Source organism: Alosa pseudoharengus, unplaced genomic scaffold, assembly GCF_046254945.1.
Source record: "Alosa pseudoharengus isolate Yale_2024_CS ecotype anadromous, Long Island Sound unplaced genomic scaffold, YU_APseudo_1.1 YU_APseudo_1.1_scf_33, whole genome shotgun sequence".
NCBI lineage: Eukaryota > Metazoa > Chordata > Actinopteri > Clupeiformes > Clupeidae > Alosa > Alosa pseudoharengus.
The window spans coordinates 827,569-844,738 of record NW_027468734.1 but is presented as its reverse complement, the minus strand read 5'-3'; the positions used below and the strand labels follow the sequence as shown (position 1 = coordinate 844,738).

Below are 17,170 nucleotides of genomic sequence, written 5' to 3'. Positions count from 1 at the left end.
GCGGTAGATTACACGATTTGAGCTATAACTTAGCACATAACCTCCTCCCGACCAGGTTTGGTTGACAGCATAAGATACCATGGTGATAAAGCGACACTAAAACAGATCCACTTTCGTGTCACAGCATACCCTGGCTTTGAGCGCAACATACCTCGCTAACCCACTAATCGAGGTTCGTAGTACACCCTACCAGCCAAGCGTACCACCAGGTACGTTTCCCCGGTGCAAACTGGCCAGCGGGGGTGCTAAAGAAAGACGTTTAGACATTGTTTACTACAGTTAGGTCTGGTCAAACTATATCGTAGCCTACATGAGCTCAGGGGTATTGTTTGGTTACCAAACCAAAATTTTTATTTAAAAGTGCCTATTTCTCGCTAAGTTTTGCAAAATATAAGGGCACAGACCCTGAACTTAGTTGTTAAAGAAGCACTATGCAGGTCTGGTTATTCCTTCGCTGTTTCTGGGTTTTCGCCGGATTTGGGCTCGCATTTTTTACAACACAGCTCCCCCTGCAGCTTCGGTAGCAAGTGACTGCTACGCTAAACCCCCACTAGCTAGCGAGCAAGCCATCAAGAAACCAAGATAAACACATACAGGGCTCACAATAAAGAGAGACTATCAAACCACCAAGGGTAGGCTACTTACAATTTCAACAGCAACAAAGCCAAGTCGGCGTCCGTTTTGCAGTCTTCTTCGAAACTACATTCTGACTACATTTTCGAGGCAGGATTAGATACTTCCGCTGAGTCACATCCGGATTTCCTCGGACCCTGAACAGAAAGTTGCATAGGGGAGACGAAGCACCCACCAAACAAGTGTTGTAGAACCATCAGAATGACTCTCAACCTGCATAATTAAGGTCATTTTTGCTAAAATTGTTGCATAGTGCTTCTTTAATACAGGAATACTGCCGTAATATTGTAAATGTGATATTATTCTGCTTTAATCGCCCCTATCTTCAGTTGAGATGTTCAGAACTGCACCAAATGTCATGTGTATGATTAACCTGACATCCTCTAGTGCTAACCAGTAGGCCACGGCTGCCCTCAAGTAGTTGTGAAACATAAACGTGGTTATACCGAGCAAATTGATAACAACACTGTAATTGTCTTTTTCATCATCCCATTGTGTTCTGACCATACTGACAGGAGCTAGTTAGTTATCCACAACACTAACACCAGGCTAGGACATTTCTGCTTGCTAATTAGGGTTTTCTGCTGTTGACTCGCTCACAGTCCTTGGTGGGCCTGTCAGCTGCTTTGTAAAATGTTGCATTAACTCATTGAATGCCAAGCTGTTTTCGGAAGCTTTGTCCTAGAGCACCAGCAATCTAGACCATTGTTGATGATTTTTGTTCAGCCACAGCATATTCTGTGTTATATCTATGAACACATACAATGGCTCGTTTGAAAGGTGAGACTTTAAGCTCTCAGTGGGTGCATATCTAGAAATGGAGATATAGGGCCCTATCATGACATTCTAAAGTGCATCGTCACTCGTCAAAAGTCTATTCAAATTTAGTAGGATGTCCCGTTCACATTGGGAGGGGTTTTGTTATCAAAAGTGGAGCGCATGGCGTAACAAGGTGTTCCTAGGTCTTTTAATCAGTCATATGGGTGTGTTTGGGGCGTAACATCATTTTAAACCAATGAGAATGACATCTGTCATCTTGTACAATGATGTACAATAAACTGACAATTGATATAACTCAGGCTATTTTGGACTTGAGACTTTGAATAAACGAACGACAATTCCGACTACAAGTTCCCAAATTAAAACGAGCGATATGCTAATAATTTAAGGACGTTTCAGAATGCCACACAGCTACAGACAACGATTGCAAGTCACATTGTTTCAAATTTCATATGATGATGCATCATTCCACAAAATGGGTTGTCTTCTCTATCATATAGTTATTCAATAGGCTTAACAATAAACATATAGCCTTAAATTAAAATTGCTGTTAGGCTTATCATTTTGATCTGTGAAAAATGTCACATGCAGCCATGCCTAAACTTTGCTCACTGCACATTTATTAAAGGCTAATGTATTATAATATAATAGTCAATGTTCATTATTGAATGCTTAGCTGGAATGATGCTTTTCCATGTCATCTTATTTTTAAAGCATGCCTACCTACAGGTATGGGTTTCTACAGGAATAGCATGTTTGAACGGGCACTGCAAGTATAAACTGCTCACAATGTAGTAGGGGTCATAGAATGCAAAACCGAGTTTACCTTGTCATAGATGAATAGCTATAGTTCAGTGGGTGAAATGGAGATACAGAGAACTTCAAAACCCCATCGACACCTCCTTCCTATGCAAATCTCACAATTCGAAACTCCCGCCATAAAACGGGCGAATCCAAAAGAAGCTGGATGGAGAGCGAAGATGAGACAAACACTAGTTTAGCTGCCTGCTCATTTACATCCACAGGAATTATAAAGCAGACAGTTCTTCAAGGATATCGAAAATGAGCCACGGTCGTAAATGCAGTGTTCCAGGCTGAAACTTAGGCTACAAAGAAAGCGGAGACTCCATCTTCCCAAGGATTCGAAGTTCGAGGGACATGGATAATGTTTTTCTACCAGAGGATCTCTGCAAAGTTCGACACTCCGTTATTAATTTGCAAAACATTTCACCGAAGGCAGTTTTCAAAACCTTGGACAGTTTAAAGATGGATTTGCTAAGCTGCTGTTACTGAAACGAGGGGCTGTTCCCACCGTAAGGTCATCACAACCGCATGCTGTAAGTATTATTTTGTCGCTAAGCAGTTATGCTAACGTGTATCTAGCAAGTAGAATGTGTGATTTAGTTCATTGGCAAGGCTATTTAATTTTCCTGTGTGTCATTCGGATAAAACCTGTGTTGTCATGTTAACCTACATTTTACTATGCATGTTTGTCGAGATCTCTGACAGGGTATGTTCTCAGCAAGATAGCTAACTGAAGCTGAGTAACACGATAGTTTGGTTGCTAAGTTGTAATATAACCCACATACGTTTTTGACGTCAGAAGTGGAAACAACTTAACGTTATCAATTCAAATGATATCTAGTCGATATGTTGAAAACGGTGTTGTCTAAATACAATGGATTTATTTGCACGTTCTTATTTTAGAACATTACAAGAATGACAACATGACAAACGCAGCATGCCAAACAGATGCTCCAAGTGTGGCATCTTGTGGGGCTTAGAATATTAGCAAATGCTTTTGCTGTGAGTTAACAGCTTGGTGTGTGCATGCAAAAGTGACTTTCACTTTGTGTTACAACATTTCTGTTGTTTGGTTTAGGTTTTTATCTTGCAGCCATGCACTTCAATGAGAATGCTGAGTCCCCACAACAGAAGACAGCCAAGGAGAAAGTATGTACAGACTTGCCAAACAATTTGTAAGTTTAATAAAATATACTTTTTTTATTACAAACAACAAATCAAAATGTGCAACAGTATAGGCACTAAAAATAACTTATCGATTCACACACAACAGGCTGTCTTAGACCTGATGCTACTGGTGTCAATCATCATCAGTACTGTAAACAAAGCACAATGTTCAGGGCCATATAATTTGTTTATTGTACAGTATACAGCCTACAATGCACTGTATTACAGTATCCAATATAAGTCCTCTTTCTTGTCCTCTTCGAGATCATCAAAGACCCTCTTCCTGATTGGGATGCCGTCCAGCGGATTCCTGTGCCCCAAGACTGGTGTGCTCAGCATGACAGACCTTCTATGGAGGATGCTGTTGCTGAACATGAGTCACGGTTCAGTCGACAAGGGGTCTGAATCCAACGTACTGTCCTGAAGTATCTGGACGCTCCCTCCATATACGTAGCACCACACACGAGGGGATCATGATACGGATGCTTCTTCTAAGGAAACCCCAGCACCTGCTCACAAAAGACCTGTAGGCCAAGTCACTTCATTGCCTGCAACGAGAACAGGGTGGAAAAGCTAATTTTTTACTATAAAAAATCTTTTACATTAGAGTATCACTGGACGATTGTTGAAAAAAAATAAAGTTTGTCATTTTGTGGTGTTGATCACAATAATGAATGTGTATTGGTTAAAAATATTTTATTTATATACTGTAACTGCTAACACTTGTATCAAATTGTCCTCACCTTTCCATACCTCTGTGAAGCTGGCCCCCCATGTTACTCAAAAATGATTAAAAACACTGCTATTCGTTTGTGCTACGTTTGTGCCGGTTTGTGCCGTAAAAATTATCGTTTGTGCTGTTAAGGGTTTTAAGTAATTAAACTTTACATTTTTCTGGCCAGTGACGTCACTCAGCCCCCCATACTTGTCCAAATTTCCCCAAAATAGTCTCAATCGTTTGTGCTACGTTAAAAGTGCTCATTTGTGCCGTTAAAAGTAACATTTGTGCTACTATGTTTTTTAAGATATTCCACGTTATTTGTTACACGTGTGACGTCACTCAGCCCCCCATCAATGTCGAAATCTTTCCAAAATGGTCTCAATCGTTTGTGCTAGGTTTGTGCTGATTTGTGCCGTTAAAATAAACATTTGTGCTACTATGTTTTCTAAGTTATTATGGTTTATTTTTTACTCGCGTGAGGTCACCAGCCCCCCATCAATGTCCAAAACTCACCAAAATTGTCTCAATCGTTTGTGCTATGTTTGTGCTGATTTGTGTCGTTAAAAATAACATTTGTGCAGCTATGTTTTTTAAGTTAACACGCTTTGTTACATGTGTGACGTCATTCAGCCCATCATCAGTGTCCAAATCTCCTCAAAATCGCCGCTGATTTGTGCCATTTAAATAAACGTTTGTAGGGTAGGCTACTATGTAAATTGTCCAGCGGCCTTGTCCAGCAATTGTAGCCTAGCTCATCACCCAGCCCCTCCATCAATGTCCAAACCTAGGCCTATAGCCTACCCAATCGTTTGTGCTGATTGCGCCGACATTTCTCCTATGTTTATTACACGTGATGCCCAGCCCATCAATGTGTTTTCTGTAACTATATTTTTACATTAGCCTACCAAGTTCTATCTGCTATGCGCATGACATCAGTCTCACACACACTGGCCAAATCGTCCCAAACTGTAGCCTACCAAATGTTTCTCCTGATCTGAGCAGAAAACACAAGTGCAAGGAAGCTGTTTCTTAGGTTTATAGCTAAAGAGTAGCCTAATAATTTAGTCAACTTTATAAAGTGCTAAAAAGGCTACAAATGTACCTTTAGTTTTAGTATAGCCTACTGTCGTATGACTTTAATGTTTAAACATTATTTTGACAAACATACCAATTTAGCCTACCTTCTTGTCCATCTAAAATAACTCCTAGCTTTGCTGCCTCCTTCCTTTGCTGTTTGCAAAGTTTCATATATCCACGGTGGCCTTGGAGACTTGGGTCAGCAACAAAGCCTAAGTGCTGCTTGTGTGTACAATCCACTGTAATTCTGATGCATACAGTTATTGAAGAATACATTTGTTTATCTTAGAGAATATAGGCTACAGTGCAGTGATGAGTTATGGTAGGCTAACTTGGAGTGAATATACACACACATGGGAAATTATCTCTCGTAAGTCTCTCGTAGCCTAGGCCTACTCCGTAGCTGCGTGATAGTAGGCCTACGCACACTGCTGTGCACACCTGCAGACGCTACTGGCCGGAGAATAAAGTGGTGTTTCTCCACAGCTGAGTAATGGCCTGCAGGTTTATTCTGGTAGTGGTTGCAGTAATTCTGACGTTATGCACAAGCAGCTGGTGTAGGCTACTATAGAACCTTTGGCAGCACAAACAGCCACGTAAATAGTAGCACGTCTTTTCTTTTCTCGGTTAAGGTCAGCACGATATAGCTTTGTAAACAACACAAATGTTTCTTTTTTCCTTTTGTTTCTTTTTTTAACAGCGCAATCAGCACAAACGATTAGGACTACGATTGGGCATTGATAAGGGGGGGAGGGGGTGCTGCTGGGTGATGTCTAGCATAGGCCTACGCTACAACTGCTGAGCAACTTCTGCATAGTACACACACGTTTCTTTAAATGGCACAAATCAACACGCACGTAGCCAAAGCCATCACAACTATTTTGAGGAGATTTGGACACTGATAAGGGGCTGGATGACGTCACACCTGTAACAAGTGATAACTTTAAAAACATAGCTACACAAATGTTATTTTTAACGGCACAAATCAGCACAAACATAGCACAAACGATTGAGACAATTTTGGTGAGTTTTGGACATTGACGAGGGGCTGGTGACGTCACGCGAGTAATAAATAAACCATAATAACATAGTAGCACAAATGTTTATTTTAACGGCACAAATCAGCACAAACCTAGCACAAACGATTGAGACCATTTTGGAAAGATTTCGACATTGATGGGGGGCTGAGTGACGTCACACGTGTAACAAATAACGTGGAATATCTTAAAAAACATAGTAGCACAAATGTTACTTTTAACGGCACAAACGAGCACAAACGATTGAGACTATTTTGGGGAAATTTGGACAAGTATGGGGGGCTGAGTGACGTCACTGGTCAGAAAAATGTAAAGTTTAATTACTTAAAACCCTTAACAGCACAAACGATAATTTTTACGGCACAAACCGGCACAAACGTAGCACAAACGAATAGCAGTGTTTTTAATCATTTTTGAGTAACATGGGGGGCCAGCTTCACGGAGGTCCTTTCCATCCCTCTGATTCTCAAACAGCCATGGTCAGCTCTGTAAATATTCATTGCATTTTGCAAAGAATAAATATAGAGGCACAACGGATCGAGGCCATGATGGTCATTCAGGTCAGCTCCTCAGGAACCTGGGCCATTCTCATAACCTGTAAAAACAAACATAATTTCCCTGCTGTTATTTCGTTATTTTGAATGAGCAGGAAGCACAAAGTAGCTTAAGTAAATGTCTCCAGTTTTAGTTACCAGAGTTGTAAGATCACATATTAGGCTACTACATGGAAAGAAGGTAATAATCTCAATCAGATGTCAATATGATAGTTACAAGATTACATTAGACCTACTCACTGTACCTACTGTATTTTAAACAGTGATATTTATAGGATTTTTGATTATTGTACTCTACTCCATGGTATGTAAATGGGGATAAATAAAAGTGTTTTTGAATTGACAAACGAGAGGAGGCCTAGTAATATTTTCGTTGACCTCGTTTCACTTCAGCCATAGGCTACAAACTGCACAGAGCTCCTGCCCAGCTAACTGGACGTCCCGTTGTAAGATCATACATTACTACATGGAAAGAAGGTAAAAATCTCGATAATCAGATGACTTAATCAGCAGGATAGTTACACGAGTACATTAGACCTACTGACACAAACGTAATATTTTCATTGACGCGAGCAGTAGGCTACTCGTTTCACTTCAGCCATAGCCTACGAACTGCACAGAGCTCCTGCCCAGCTAACTGGACGTCCTGTTGTAAAATCGCATATTACCACTACAATAATGTATGTAACTCCTAATCAGATTACATATTCAGCAGGAGAATACTTACTGACTAAAACGAGTAGCAGCTACTTTCCTTGCAAGCAGCACTCCTTTCACTACAGCATAGCCTGAACTGCCCACGACTGGCTACGAACTTTTCAGCTAGCTTCTAACTGGACATCTTGACAAAAATTGCACAAGGGTACAAGTTGTAAAACATTTGTTTGTGTGCAAATAAATAACTTCTGTTGCTTACAATGCTAAAAATGAACCTAATGTTTAGCTTAGTCTACGACACTAACGTGCACTAGTATTACAGCTAGCTAACTGGGCTACGTGTGGCAAAAAGTAAATGACAAAACTTACCACTCTGAAGTAGTCATTTCCAATCTATGGCGACTGGTTGCTCCTCTATTTCAGATTATTCCTCTGATTCAGGCTCAAATATGCTGTTCAACACCTATGTCTCCATAGTATTTCCACCTTGGCTGTTTCAGTGAGTGCTGTCGGCCATGTTTGCGTCTTTGCTCGGGAGCTTCGCTCGTTGTAAACCAACCAATCAGCACGCAGTTCATCTAAATATTCATGAGCATACCATACAAGGAAGAAAACCTCTCGTTTCATTCTAGGGCTTTCAACCAGGCTTGCATTAGGGCACATAGAACAGCACATATGCCATTTACAGCCCAACCAATGTTACACACCCTATTCAGAGACCTTAAGGACCAGCACAAAATACCCTATATCATCATTCTATCACCCCTTTTATGGCAATGTGGTTATCACAGAACAAAGACCTATTTTATTCTTATTCTTTCTACTATTATTACTGTATATGAAGAACCTTTCATTAGGAATCTAGATAGTTAGGTCTGTTCAAATACATAATGCCCCACCTTGATTACAAACTTGTTATGGAAGAACATTTTTACTTACATGTTATACATTTTATTAAATATGACTTTCAGTCGATATATCGGTTATCAGTTTTTGAATAACTCAAATATCGAAATCGGTAGGTTATAAGCCTTCAAATTCCCATATTGGTCAGGCTCTATAGGAGATGGAGACAAATTGACATACACACACCAAATGCACACATACACACATCCACACAAGATAGACATATACTTTATTGATCCCCAGGGGAAATTCAAGGTCTCAGTAGCATACAGACAACACACACACATTCACTAACAGCAGAAAATTACACACAATTACACACACACGTGCGTGCGCAAGCACACAGGAGCACACTCACACACAGGCACGCACACACAAGCATACGTAAAAGTTGCAAGAGTAGGGGTGGAGTAGATAGAGAAGGGTAAAAGATGGAGACAAATTGTCAAGCATGACAAGTGGGAGAGGATGAACAGGACTGAGCGGCGGTCATATTTTGTACTGCTATGCGGTACATCTAGTTTCTCACTTCTCAGCATACAACATTTTTTACTGAGTTGCTCATGGCCCAAACGAGACTCAGGGCCAGATGTACTAATGCCTTTGCGCCCACTTCAGGCGTATTTGTTTCGCAATGTGCGTGTAAAATCATTGCGAGGTATGTACAAACAGGCCGCAATGATGTAAAAGCGCAAACTGCCTGTCGCGGGAACTGAAAGTGGCAGATTGCATTTGTCATGTCATGCATATACATTCATAGGAGGATCCAGGGGAAAGTGGGAGTTTAGCGTAAAGAGATGGGAGGGGAAGCGTAAAGAGCGCATAATTATGTATTCCGCGTTATGTACAAAGACTGCTCCTGAAAGCGCACGTCTATTCTGCGCCTAAATACTTCCGCCTTGTAAAAGCAGGTGTTAATCCAAATTGCAGTTCAATGCGTCAATAAGAGAACCTTTCAAAGACAACAGAATCGCTATTTAGAGCACCAGTTTTTGTGGTGAAAGTATTTGTACTACCAAAAGCAACCTCAACTTTCGTTGGCCTTTCGAATGTCTTACTTTCACTTTCACGTCATTGTTGAGAGTTGAGTTGACATCAAAATCATGTCATTCGGATGTGTTTTGAGAAAGTTTGATTTTACCGTTTTTAGTCAAAACTCGTTAGCCTGGAAGTGACCCGGGCATGTCATTTCGCCTCTACAAAACGCTATTTTTATACCTCTTCTACAGTTCCAAACAACATTACACTTACGTGGTAGTGAGTAGAGGGTCCCTAAAGCCAAACTAAAAGTATCCCAAGGTCTTTATGTGGTCGGATAGAGAGTCCAGAATGAATTTCATCAAGCCAGTACCTTTCCGGAAATGTTGCTGCTGTAGCTGCCATCTTTAGGGGAAAGTCCGTAGGAGTCGATTGCCGAATGTGGAGTAACACGCTCTAGAAATTCACAATTTCGTCGCCGTTTTAAAAAAAAAAAACATAGTCCAGTATTTCTTTCGAAATTGAAATGAAGTTGTATGCAACAGCAAACCCTAGATTAACAGGTTGGAATTTTGAAATGTCACGTGACGTGATGTCTCGCGTGAGGCGTTGCTGTTGCATACAACTTCATTTCAATTTCGAAAGAAATACTGGAAACTTGAACGGAACTGGAACAGAAACTTGGGTCTGACAGTGTTCGCAATCTGCGGTCTGTCCATGACGCTGATAACGCTACGTTCACAGATGTACGTACGGCTGGCCCTCAGAACTCTAAAAAGACCTGTATCAAAATAAAAGTCCTAGCACATTTTCAGTGCATACGTTATTTCTTTCAGTAGAGGGGTATAAAATAGTACAAGATACTAAAAGTATGCTAACATTGTACCAATGTAATGTGGGCTTAACACTCCCCCGGGCGCATTCCTCCACTACTTCTAAAACCACCAGCCACCACTGACACACACACACACACACACACAAAAAGCATCTTATGATTGCACTGAGAACACACTGTCTCTTTAACACACACACACATATGTCGTCATGCATTGCATAACTTGCTGAACATGTATGTGTATTTATTTAACAATGTACTGTAGAAAGCATGTGAGGGGAAACTGCATGAATAAAAAAGTGTGCGTGTGTGTGTGTGGTGGAGAATATGAGTGCAGTCTGTGTGTATGGGAGGAAGTGGCTATGAATATGCGGGAGAGATGGCATATGGCAAGTATACTCTGTGTGAGTGTGTATGTGTGTGTTTGTGTGTATGTCTGTTTAGAAGACAGTGTGTCTTCTGTGTGTTTGAGGGAGTACCCTATGTGTGTGTGTGTGTGTGTTTCTGTGTGTGTGTGTGTGTTGGAGAGCTAGAGAGTAAATTAGTGTATAGTGTGTGGTTGAGTGTGGTTTGGACTAGGCTTCACGGCACTTGGAGTTTTTTTGGCAGATCATTTTTTCACATTTCTTTCTCTTTGAAACTCAAGCCACGAACACAGAAATGTCCGCAATTATACATGCATACACTCATGCTCTCTAACACATAGCCACCCAAGCCCCTCACATGTCATTGTGTGGCACTGTTAATGAACTGGCATTCCTTCTCTCGGTCTTCTCCCTCTCACACACTCCTTAGGATTCTCCTTCTTTCTCTCCTCCTTATTGACATTGGAAAGGTGATGAAGTTAGCGAAACACTCCCTAACATACCATTAGTTTTTGGAATACACACTTGCACATAGTACATCTTCGTTTCTTAGTTCAACCACTGACTAAACTGCCATCACAGTAATTTTACTTTTTCTTTTTCACTTCTGTCCCTGATAAACCCCACTCTTTTCTTTTCTCTCTGCTCTTTTCTATTCAGTCTGTGTCTGTCTTTGATGGTCTGTTCCAGCATTTGATCTGAACGGATTTTCCCCCTGTGCCATTGTCTCACTGATGCCCATTTCCCCTTACTCTTTTCCCCATCCAAAACACAACATTTCTCTCAATTTCTCTCTCATTGTCCTTCTCTCTTCCTTGCATCTCAACTCTCCCTCTCTCTAGCTCTCTCTAACGGTATCTCCTTATTTGTGTTACTCTCCCCTTCCCCGTCTCTGTGTTTCATTTTTCTGTCCTTCAGACAAAGTTCAGACACTTGATACGAGAATGGGAGATTCCCCAGAGAGAGAGAGAGAGAGAAAGGGAGGACAAGGGCACGGGGAAGGATGACAAGGAGAGAGGAATGGGTTGTTGGAATGGGTTGGAACAGAAGACTTAGGGAGGCAAAGAGAGGGAGACAGAGATAGAGAGAGAGACAGACAGTTAAGCATTCCTTCAGAAAACCAACAACTTCCTAATTTCTCATTTACACATTTACAAACCATTCTTAATTAATGGAGTGCCATACACCCTCAGATGAAAAGCAGAGTTTACCATGTACCAAAACCCCTGTTAGCATCATACTTCAAATGCATTTCATGCACAATAAATTAGGAGTGGCTCTGTTGTGTGTTTGAGCACAGTTGTATGTGTGGTATGAAATATTCTACATAGGTGGAGTTCCTTGTGGGTAGCCAGACCACTTGCCATATGCTAATTGTGTGTGAGTGTGTGCGTTTGTGTGTGTTTTTTCTTGGGTGAGGCTACAAGCCTCACATGGTTATATCCCATATGGAGTGTCTCTGTGTATCTGTGTGTTTTTAATATGTCTGGGAGTGGCATGTTTAGGCAGGCATGTTTTTATTGTAGAAGAAACATACAGATAGACTGACTGACTGACTGATGAAGCCGTATGTGTGTAGGTTTTTGGTAAATCCATAGCAAGGTAGAATCACTCGGTTCTGGTTAGAGTTGTGTGTGTGTTTGTGTTTTAATATGTGGTTGAGAATTCCCAGTCCATGTTTGTATCATTGCCAGGCCCCAGCTCTGCAAAGGGAACCTAACCCGCTGTACACAGACCCATAGATACACACACACACACACACGCTCAGTTTATATTTAGGATAGGCCCAGGAGCATGTGTTTCTCTGTGTGTGTGTGTGTGTGTGTGTGTGTGTGTGTGTGTGTGTGTGTGTGTGTGTAAGAGAGAAAGAGAGAGGGGGGCAGGGGGGTGGAAAACAGAGTTTGGTGCATGCCTGGGAGTTACTGAGCTGTTGTCATGACAACATACTATACACTCCACAGAAACTTTTTGGAGAAAGTTTGGAGAGGAGAAGACGATCATGTCAATACCAGCATGACTTTCGCTCATGTGACTTTGTCCCTGTAACTCTTGAGAGATATTTATACTCAGTCAGGACACTCACACACACATGCATGCATTCTCTCTCTCTCTGTTTCTCTGTCTCTCTCTTTTTCTGTTTTTTTTTTCTGGACCCCACCGGCACATGTTCTGTTTGGATGAATGTGTTTCTCATGAATACACATATTTAAATGCAGTTATGTTCACAAGAACAACATGTATGTTTAATTTAAATTCAATGTATTGATGTTTATAGTGTAATATCACCATTGCCATGGTCTCAAAACACTTAGACAATTAAAAATTAAGAGAAAACAAAATTATAAAATTAAAATTGTATAGTGGAAGAAAACAATTGCATTAAAAACATGAACGAATAAATAAGTAAAACAAAACATACAATAAACAACAATAAAAACTGTAAGAGACAGTAAAGACAGTACATATCCCCTGGAACAATAAAGCAGCAGAGTCCGTGAAACAAGGGTGATCAAAGGGCTAGTGGTTGACCAAAATGTTGGGAAAAACATTGGAAAAAAGAAAGGTTTTTAGTCTGGATTTAAAACAGTCCACAGAGCCCGATTCTCTGATATGTAAAGGTAGGCTATTCCAGAGGGTAGGTGCACAGTACGCAAATGACCTGTGTCCAGCTGATTTCTTCTTTACGGAAGGAACAATCAGATGGCCAGCACTCATAGAGCGCAGAGCACGTGATGGTGTGTAGGGCTTAAGGAGCTCGCTCAGGTAAACAGGTGCAAAATTACGCAAAGGCTTTTTATGTTAAAAGAAGGATTTTAAAATCGGATCTGGCTTGTATTGGCAGCCAGTGAAGAGAAGCTAGGACTGGTGTAATGTGGCTGTATTTCTTCACTTTCATTAAGACTCTAGCTGCACTGTTCTGGACAAGTTGGAGACTCCGTGTTGTACTTGCTGGGAGGCCAGAGAATAAGGAATTGCAATAATCAAGTCTTGACGACACAAACGCATGAATCAATGTTTCGGCATCACGGAGAGACAACATTGATCTAATTTTAGCAATATTGCCTAGATGGTAGAAAGCGGATCGAGTGACCGCTTTGATATGGGGCTGAAAAGTAAGGTTAGAATCAAATGTAACACCAAGGTTTTTAACAGTTAGGCTCTCAGAGATAATGCAGTTGTCAATATTTACAGACAGATCATCCTGCAGGTTATTACTCCTAGTTGGTCTCACTATGAGCAGCTCAGTTTTGTCCGCATTTAACAATAGGAAGTTCATACACATCCATTTCTTAATCTCAATCAGACATGTTTGTAATTTCAATTGTGTAGAATTGTCATTTTGCAGCACAGGAACATACAGTTGAGTATCATCAGCATAACAGTGAAAGTTCACACCAAACTTGCTAATTATGGTGCCTAGTGGTAGCATATAAATGGAAAAAAGCATAGGGCCAAGTACAGACCCCTGAGGTACACCACATTTTACATCACACTGTTCAGAGTTGGTGTTGTTGAAGGTTACACACTGGGTTCTGTTTGATAGATAAGAATAAAACCAAGAGAGGACTGACCCTTTGATTCCAATGAGATTCTCAAGACGCCTAAGAAGTATACTATGATCAATCGTGTCAAAGGCTGCACTCAGGTCAAGAAGAAGCAGGAGGGACACTTGGCTAGCATCCCTTGCAAGCAATAAGTCATTAGTGACTCTAGTCAAAGCCGTCTCTGTCGAGTGAACAGCTTGGAATCCAGACTGAAATTTCTCAAATACAGAATTGTGAGATAAGTGGGCCGTGAGTTGTTCCCCAACAGCCCTCTCAAGAACTTTAGACATGAAGGGCAGGTTGGATACGGGTCTGTAGTTCTGCAGGATTTCTGGGTCCATGTTTGGCTTTTTGAGCAGTGGTTTAATTACTGCTGACTTGAAGGCCTTTGGAACAATGCCAAGAGTGAGTGACTTATTAATAATGAGGTGATAAGCACTACTTAGGACAGGGAGCAACTCTTTACACAAAGCAGATGGTATTGGCTCCAACTGACAGGTTGTAGGCTTTGATATTTTTACTCAGGCCCGGAGTGGGTAATCGGGAGAATCGGGAGAATTCCCGGTGGGCCGCTTCACTTCTGGGCCGGTCGAGGGAAAAATATTCTTCTCTTAAAGTTGGCTACACACGTTCGCATTCTATGCCTTACACCAGTGTTTCCCAAACTTTCTTTCTGGGGACCCACTTTTTAAAAATGACAGACCATCGCGATAGCCTGGCCCTTACCGCCTGTGACTACGAATTCTCTTCGTCATACAGTCTGGAACAAAGTAATAATAATCTGTCTCCGTAATGGGCGGATGCTTATTTTGAGGTTTAAAATCATTGGAGTTCCCTTAACCAATCAGCAACGTTTGGTAATGACGTGTGCTGTGCGCCGGAGTTCAGGCTTTTACGCTTACCACTTCCGCTTCAGGCTCTTCTGCTCTCAGTAGTAAACAGACCGCTGGCTAGTATGCAGGCTACCTGACCGCTAGGGCAGTCTCTTCGTAGTGGATATATTTCTAACTTGCGCCAGCCACAGACCGAGAGTTGTATACCAAAAGCGTCACGTCGCCGAGATTATATCAGCTCTTGTCACACACCAGTTTTCCCTCTTATCTCTTCTCGCCGCTTATCAGACGATTGTTGTTCTACGCAGCCCGGTGACTTCGTCGGAGCTTACTTTGTTCTCCACGGGTTGTTCAGACTACACTCTCGGATAAGTTGGATTGTACTGACGACCTACGTGTTATTTAACCTAGAGCTTGCCTCGGCATAAAACAACGCAGCCTACCTTGAGCCACGCTCGGTGACTGGCTAACGTTACTGTCCACAAGCACGGTAGCCTCGCCTGGAGCCCAGCTCGGCCACAGGCTAGCCTCGGTCAAACACAAACACGGAGCGGTTTACCTTGAGCCCAGTTCAGTAACCGCTAGTCCCAGTCAAGCACAATCACAGCAGCCTTATCTTGAGCTCCGCTCGGTAACCGGCTAGCTCACGTCAAGACACACCGCCTCGCCTTGAGCCCCGCTCGGTAGGGTAGGGTAGCTAGTAGCTATTCGCATTCCATTCCTTAAGTAGGCCGCATTGATTTTGTTAAGGTAATTTGAGAGTAGGGGGGAGAATAACGAGCAGCAAACGTTTATTTGAAAACATGATAAGTAGTGATGCATGTAGTACACTTGTGCGTTTAGGTTTAGCTATCACCATCTGATAAATCAAACTTTTCCCAAAGCCAGTTGGAAGGAGAGTTATAAGACGTCCTTGCCATTTATAAAATTGACAAGACAAGCCTCTTGTTCCTGCTTAAATTGCGTAATGCCCTCGAGAGTTGAGACAACTTCGTGGATAGCTTCTAGCGTCTCTTCCTCCGTCGCCATTGTTGCTATGCTGTTGAACTACAAGCTTCGCTGGACTACAAGCAACTCGGCAGGTAAGTTCCGCGTCATCACTCAACTGTTCGCTGATTGGCGCGGTCGTACGCGAACCGCTTGCTGTCAGTTGGGCCAGACTACGTGCGAGGCTGAAATCAAATTTTGGCCGGAAGTACGTAGGATGGTAACACCAGGCTACCATCGCGACCCATTTCACTTCAAATCTACCCTGCAACCACCAATATTGTTTTAGGCCACAGGTTCTCCAACTTTTCTATGCCTTCCCCAACCATACATTGCTATAGGATCTCTATAGATAGATCCTGCTTTGAACATGGTTGTGTTGCATTTTGAGCACCATCAGCGTGAAAAGTTGGAAATGACTACTGAAAAGATATGTTTTAATGCGCATCCGAGAGTTTGGGGAAATTCTCGCATGTTGCGCAGTCACCATTCGTCAGCATAGTAAGCTGTTCCTGTATTTCTAAAAAAAAAATGTTGTAGGCTACGTTGCTTTGCAGACAATTGGGTCCATAACACTGTGGACGTCAATTTCAATGTAAACAGCAAATAACTCAAGTCGTTATATTGTATTGTTGTATTATATTATATTGTATAGTCGTTATATCAGAATAAGAGGCTTTTGCGCAATAGCCGTAAGAAGTCTCCTTTACTTTGGAGATAGCGTGTAGAAAACGAGAGGAACAGTGTTTAAAATGTCCATTTAAATTGTAGCCTTATATAATGCACTTGTAAGACGCCTCATAAATGATATATACTCGGAAACATAGAGACGTCGAGCTATATCCTCACTTGAAGGAGCTTGTGTGGACAAGTAGGGTGAAGAGTTAAATGGCAATGATGTTATTACATACTCGTTAATCTGACTCCATTTGATTAATAATTTGTATCACCAATCAATTAACAAGTAACTAGTTTATCAGCTATGGAGGAGAATGGCATGGCACACTACGATAATTGAAGTTATCCGATTGGTAGGCAAATTAACAATTTAATAGGCATTAAGTCTTAAAGGTAAATGTAACCCATATCACTTCAGTTGAATGTACAAGTAAACTCACATAGTCTACTATAACAAAGTAGCAAATGGTAACAAAGGAAACTTAACCAATTCACAGAGGTAAACTTGACAAGTAAGAGATAACTGATACACCAGATAAAACAATACAAACCCAGAGATAGAGAAAAGGGGAGAGAGAAAGAGAGAGAGAGAGAGAAAGACAAAGGGAGACAG

General features: G+C 41.5%; 1 protein-coding gene across 1 annotated transcript in view; it reads left to right on the top strand.

The window, feature by feature from the left end:
• LOC143101367 (kinesin-like protein KIF1C) overlaps window positions 1–17,170 on the top strand; it is an 82,871-nt gene that overhangs the window by 24,014 nt on the left and 41,687 nt on the right. The gene's annotated exons all lie outside the window — the stretch shown is intronic.